The sequence below is a fragment of the Atractosteus spatula genome (assembly GCF_055471065.1).
Source record: "Atractosteus spatula isolate fAtrSpa1 chromosome 10 unlocalized genomic scaffold, fAtrSpa1.hap1 SUPER_10_unloc_8, whole genome shotgun sequence".
Lineage (NCBI taxonomy): Eukaryota > Metazoa > Chordata > Actinopteri > Semionotiformes > Lepisosteidae > Atractosteus > Atractosteus spatula.
This window is the reverse complement of record NW_028296628.1, coordinates 73,866-80,704: the sequence shown is the minus strand read 5'-3', so window position 1 is coordinate 80,704 and position 6,839 is coordinate 73,866. Positions and strand designations below refer to the sequence as shown.

Here is a 6,839-nt window from a genome sequence, read left to right as displayed (position 1 = left end):
TACTGTTACGTTTTTTTTAATATTGACCCTCTGGCATGTGAGGACTTGTAGTCAACAAAATAGCACACATTCTGCCAATTTGCTTTGTCCCTCCTTCCTCGTTACCAAAACATCTTAGTATACCGACACTAAGGTAAATGTCTCTAAATCCAGAAGTTAAGTTGTCAAAGTATATCGGAGTCAACCGATATTGATCAGGTTCTGCTGATGCCGAGCCCGCAGCCTTCACCATAAGGTCCAATTCCCCAAGCCTACTGACCTTATATGTCCATCCCTTCTCGTCAAAATTCGTATTTTCACAGGGTACCCTTCAGAAATTGCAGTATAGAATGAAAAAACTCCAATTGATCTGTTGGCGATTTTCCTTTAAAAACAAATGATTCTCCAGAAATTTTACGGAGTGTATCACTTACACTGAGACCGAGAAGTGTTAAGCTGTACATGAGTCTTTGTGGCTCGGTTGTTAACCAAAAGGGTGGTGGTTTGAGACCATCCAGGGATGCAATGAGCCTTTTAATGAACACACCCTCTTCACTTCATTTCTCCACGGCCAGTCTTGTACCGCAATCAAATACAGAGCCCGTAGGGGGCAGTAAGCCCGCATATATAGCTCACTGTGTATATAATGAAGAAGCAGAGGTTAGTTTCTCATCTGCATGTTGCAGAGCCTTACGCAACTCGTACCAACAGCTGAGGTTTGATCCCTGCACGGGCTATTAGTTGAAAGACCATTGTAAATGACGTGTAACGGCTTTATCCAGCTGGCTTTTATGTTTCATCCTAAATTGCTATCTTGAAACCAAAATAATTAGAAATATGGAACACAACCGTTGTTCCCCAAGAAGGAAAGCTGTTTTACACTGACGTCACTCCTTTTTATTTAATCCAGATTTTAAAGACAACTCCGCCCTCAAAGGAAATCAAAGGAAAATGTTGTATTAGCACGAGCTGCACAGGCTCTGAATCAGACCATTTCAATTAGTCTGATCAGTGCAGGACAAGTTAATGTAGAATTATTGCTTTGTCTATCTCTTGTTTGTATATAAATGAATGTCTCTGAAAACTTAATGTTAGTTTTTAATTTAGTTTTAGTTTTACGATGTAGGTCATGCGTTGACATATGCACAAACACACGAAATGTCTCATTCCTGATTCAGCTCATGCTCCATAGGAGAGAAAAGATTCCTCCTGTTTCTCGTACAACCATATCAGAACAGAAGCCCGTGTCACCCAGCTCTGATTCAAGATTGAGTCGCATCTTCAACATTTTGTTTTTGTTTCTGATCATTATTTTCTTTAGTTATGATCAATATTGAACTTTTTCTAAATAAAACAAAAATAATCAAACATGCAGGTAGATTTTTTTTAAAAGTATTAGGAGTTGACAGGGCGCTCCTTCGGAATAGTCGTCAGAAAATGTGAGAAAAGGAAAGTTACGTAAACTCTCACACACAGCATTAATATTGGAATCTGATCATAAAAAACTAGCTGTCTCCCCGTCGGTAATCAAACCCCAGATTCCCGCGTGACAGGCAGGAACACAAAAAACTTTACTAACTAGGAGCGTTTGCTAGCTATTAGGAGGCATTTACTCTTAATTATGTAACTGTTTTGGGTTTCGACTTTAATTTTCCCAATACCAGTTTTTTACAAAAGTAAAGGCACACGGCACATCACGTCCGAGTTTAGTGACAACTACCTCAGAGATTGTAAGCTGGGTAGTTTCAGATCACTTTTTTTTAAAGGTTCAAGCAAACCCGAATACCTTTGCAAGAGACATTTCAGAATCGCAGTCAAATCCAGTACGATTGCTGGATCCTTCGAATTCGACTGAACTATAGCACAGATCTGCAGTCCACGATTAGAATACTGTAGCTGTGTTGTATAAGCTATACCACCCAAAATAGTTCTAAAACAGGAGATGCATCCTTGTTTAGGAATGTGGTATAAAGTGAAATGGTCTGGGAAGAGCCCTACGTTTGAACAGTTCAAAATAGACGTAAAGGGGTATTTACGGACTCTTTCGAAATGTAAGAACAAGCTGTGCGGACCTTATCTTTATTTACCTTGTGTAATCGTTTTTCATAAAGTGTAATTGTATTATAGCATGTGCCCCTGACGATTTTCTTGATACGTTATATGTGCTCTTGTTTGTATTGTATGTAGTTTTGTTGTTCAAATAAAACGTAAAAGACTCAACTTTCCGGATGCGGCTGCTGTAAAAATAAAATGACATCAAGGGTGCTGTACGCAGAGGTCTGAAACCTGCTCCACAGAAGATCTTTATCCAGAGGTGTTAAAGAAGTCGAGATCTCACCATGAGAGGGGAAGCATCTCAGAAAAAGCAGGTGCAGTCGGTTCCACGGTCATAACGCCACTAAGTCGGGTGACAAGAGCAAAACCCACCCGACCTCCTCCGAGCAAGTAATGAGACAAAGAGACAGCGCACAGCGGGTAGCGTGGCCGAGCGGTCAAAGGCGCTGGATTAAGGTTCCAGTCTCTTCGGAGGCGTGGGTTCGAATCCCACCGCTGCCAGGTGCTTCTGTCAGGACCCCCTTTCAGCTGACTTCAGATGAAAGGGAGGGAACTGCTTTTTGGCAGTCTCTCGAGAAACTAAGCTTTTCTCGTGTTTAAAGATACTTTCTCAGCTTGACATCAAGGCACAAAACAAAAACGTTCTTGCGTCCTCTCACCCCAAAAGCGCTTTGCCACTTTTTGTGTTATGCAGGGAACAACGTCTGCCCAGATCACTTTTGTGTCAATGCAAATCGTAGTGTGCCCTCCGTTTTAATGTTGGCTGTGCTGGCGTGCCGCTTCTGTCTGTGAAAATTGAATGTTCTGCTTCTTCACACCGAATCGTTGGCGGGGGTTGAGCTTGTTAAATCTTTGCGCATAGCGCTCCTTTGGAAGTACTTTGTCCAAGTTCAAAAGCGATCGTGGCATTTACTTCATGCGTTCAAGAAGCATGCCTCGCACGACAGATTTAAATGGGGAATGGAGCCTGCTTCTTGCTGTTTTTCCTGTGGTTGCAGTTACAAAGTTGATCGTGCTTTCACATTCTGTTAACAGTATTCACTGGCTGAGCTTTATCAGTTGGTTCGAAAAGGAATCTCTGCTTCGGTTCCAGAAAAGTCATCTGTAGTGTGTTTTTTTCCGTGCCCATGGCAGTCTTTTAGAGCTGGTAGTAATGGTGGCGAAGTTAATTTTTTATCCTCTTTAAAAGAATAAGGACGGGCTGGGGCGAGCTGCATTTACCACTCTTTCAGCTAAACGCCGAACTCGCGAACTGATTACACTGCAGAGCCACAGGCGCCTCGCTTTTCTCCATTCTCTGGGTTAGGGTGAAAAAAAAACACTGCTGGTATTAGCTGGCCTGCTGGGAGTACCTCTTCTTCACTGATAAGCAAGATTTGTGTTTCATCTTTCGCAAGCTGTATAGATTTCTTTCAAAACAAGTTGTTCCAGAAAGGAAACGAACACTTGCATTCACCTCAATTAAAAGGCATGGGATTTGCCCGTAAGGATAAATTCTGTACAGTAAGACAGGAAGAAAGGCACCGCTGGGAATCGGACCCAGGATCTCCTGTTTACTAGACAGGCGCTTTAGCCAACTAAGCCACGGCGCCGGCAAAGGGCCGTCCTTTGACGGCCACTTGGACACGTCTCAACTGCTCTGAGACATCTGCGTTCGGTGTGCACCGAGCCTGCTCGCCTTGCAAGTTGCTTCATTTACATGCGATAGCTCCACCACTAAGAGAAAGGATGAGAAATGGCTTTTATCTGGCACTTTTCATGTCAGAGGATCTCAATCTGCTTTCCGTGTACAAGAGGATGTCCAACTCATGTAGCTAAAGACGTAGACGACAGTGCTCCACTGAAATCTTGATCTCACAACCCTCGGCATGACTCCGCTGTGTTCTGCTTTAGACAAAGGGGGGAAAAGACTTCTTTCATCACACGTTTTGCACTGTTTACGGTGTTTGCAGTGCTCTTTCTTAAATGAAATCCAGGAATCGGCACCATATGAGGTGTGACTAGATAATATTGGAACAAGTAGCCTCGCCATTCCATGCGTGACGTGAGCAAAGTGTAATTCCTGTCTTTATAGTGTGCTTGTTAGAGACTTAGCTGGCACCCAGAGCGCTTTAAATCAGGGAGTCAGCAGCCCAAGAGAAGAGAGCTTCCTTCGTCTATGTTTTTTGCGTGAAGGGGGGAAACAATGCGTGTGCTGCAAACGATCTTAGTATCGAAGTGCCGTCCCACATAACCGATCCGAACAATCTGCTTTACAGAGGAGCACTGCCGGAGCTTATCGTTGGCAAACTGAAGACCAGGCCGACCTCTTCTGTGACTCTTGAACACTGAATCTCAAGGTTGTGAATTCAAGCTCCACGCTGGCGGGAAATTCCATAGGTAATGATCACATTTTCTTGCATGCTAATCAAAAGAAATATTAAGAAACTTTTCCCGATACCAGTTTTTTACAAAAGTAAAGGCACACGGCACATGTGTGCCACATCACGTCCGAGTTTAGTGACAACTACCTCAGAGATTGTAAGCTGGGTAGTTTCAGATCAGATCACTTTTTTTATCAAAGGTTCAAGCAAACCCGAATACTTTTGCAAGAGACATTTCAGAATCCCAGTCAAATCCAGTACGATTGCTGGATCCTTTGAATTCGACTGAACTATAGCACAGATCTGCAGTCCACCATTTGAATACTGTGGGTGTGTTGTATAAGCCACATGGCCAAAATAGTTCTAAAACAGGAGATGCATCCTCGTTTAGGAATGTGGTATAAAGTGAAATGGTCTGGGAAGAGTCCTACGTTTGAACAGTTCAAAATAGACGTAAAGGGGTATTTACGGACTCTTTCGAAATGTAAGAACAAGCTGTGCGGACCTTATCTTTATTTACCTTGTGTAATCGTTTTTCATAAAGTGTAATTGTATTATAGCATGTTCCCCTGATGATTTTCTTCATACGTTATATGTGCTCTTGTTTGTATTGTATGTAGTTTTGTTGTTCAAATAAAACGTAAAAGACACAACTTTCCGGATGCGGCTGCTGTAAAAATAAAATGACATCAAGGGTGCTGTACGCAGAGGTCTGAAACCTGCTCCACAGAAGATCTTTATCCAGAGGTGTTAAAGAAGTCGAGATCTCACCATGAGAGGGGAAGCATCTCAGAAAAAGCAGGTGCAGTCGGTTCAACGGTCATAACGCCACTAAGTCGGGTGACAAGAGCAAAACCCACCCGACCTCCTCCGAGCAAGTAATGAGACAAAGAGACATCGCACAGCGGGTAGCGTGGCCGAGCGGTCTAAGGCGCTGGATTAAGGCTCCAGTCTCTTTGGGGGCGTGGGTTCGAATCCCACTGCTGCCAGGTGCTTCTGTTGCGACCCCTTTTCAGCTGACTTCAGACGAAAGGGAGGGAACTGCCTTTTGGCAGTCTCTCGAGAAACTAAGCAAAGTGTTTAAAGATACTTTCTCAGCTTGACATCAAGGCACAAAACCAAAACCCTCTTGCGTCCTCTCACCCCAAAAGCGCTTTGCCACTTTTTGCGTTATGCAGGGAACGACGTCTGCCCAGATCACTTTTGTGTCAATGCAAATCGTAGTGTGCCCTCCGTTTTAATGTTGGCTGTGCTGGTGTGCCGCTTCTGTCTGTGAAAATTGAATGTTCTGCTTCTTCACACCGAATCGTTGGCGGGGGTTGAGCTTGTTAAATCTTTGCGCATAGCGCTCCTTTGGAAGTACTTTGTCCAAGTTCAAAAGCGATCGTGGCATTTACTTCATGCGTTCAAGAAGCATGCCTCGCACGACAGATCTAAATGGGGAATGGAGCCTGCTTCTTGCTGTTTTTCCTGTGGTTGCAGTTACAAAGTTGATCGTGCTTTCACATTCTGTTAACAGTATTCACTGGCTGAACTTTATCAGTTGGTTCGTAAAGGAATCTCTGCTTCGGTTCCAGAAAAGTCATCTGTAGTGTGTTTTTTTCCGTGCCCATGGCAGTCTTTTAAAGCTGGTAGTAATGGCGGCGAAGTTAATTTTTTATCCTCTTTAAAAGAATAAGAACGGGCTGGGGCAAGCTGCATTTACCACTCTTTCAGCTAACCGCCGAACTCGCGAACTGATTACACTGCAGAGCCACAGGCGCCTCGCTTTTCTCCATTCTCTGGGTTAGGGTGAAAAAAAAACACTGCTGGTATTAGCTGGCCTGCTGGGAGTACCTCTTCTTCACTGATAAGCAAGATTTGTGTTTCATCTTTCGCAAGCTGTATAGATTTCTTTCAAAACAAGTTGTTCCAGAAAGGAAACGAACACTTGCATTCACCTGAATTAAAAGGCATGGGATTTGCCCATAAGGATAAATTCTGTACAGTAAGACAGGAAGAAAGGCACCGCTGGGAATCGGACCCAGGATCTCCTGTTTACTAGACAGGCGCTTTAGCCAACTAAGCCACGGCGCCGGCGAAGGGCCGTCCTTTGACAGCCACTTGGACACGTCTCAACTGCTCTGAGACATCTGCGTTCGGTGTGCACCGAGCCTGCTCGCCTTGCAAGTTGCCTCATTTACAGATGCAGCCATTCAAAATGCGCAGGCGATACCGCATTATTTTCAGGTATGCTGTACGCAGTCTACCGCAAGTTACCGGTAAATACCGCAAGTTACCGGTAAATACCGCTAGCAAAATAATAGTATCCGGAATTTCCGCAAGGTGGAGCTAATAAAGCTCAACCTCTCATGTTTGAGCTGTAGCCATCAAAGTCTTTAACGAAGATATTAATAATAGTATTAATAATAAATGACCTTGGACAAGCTGTTAACTCAAAGT

At 43.7% G+C, this 6,839-nt stretch overlaps 2 non-coding genes across 2 annotated transcripts; both read left to right on the top strand.

The window, feature by feature from the left end:
• Positions 1–2,453: 2,453 nt before the first annotated feature.
• On the top strand, positions 2,454–2,535 carry trnal-aag (transfer RNA leucine (anticodon AAG)). Its single transcript has one exon. It is a non-coding gene; the product is annotated as a tRNA-Leu (tRNA).
• A 2,769-nt stretch (positions 2,536–5,304) lies between these two features.
• On the top strand, positions 5,305–5,386 carry trnal-aag (transfer RNA leucine (anticodon AAG)). The gene has a single exon. It is a non-coding gene; the product is annotated as a tRNA-Leu (tRNA).
• Positions 5,387–6,839: the final 1,453 nt, after the last annotated feature.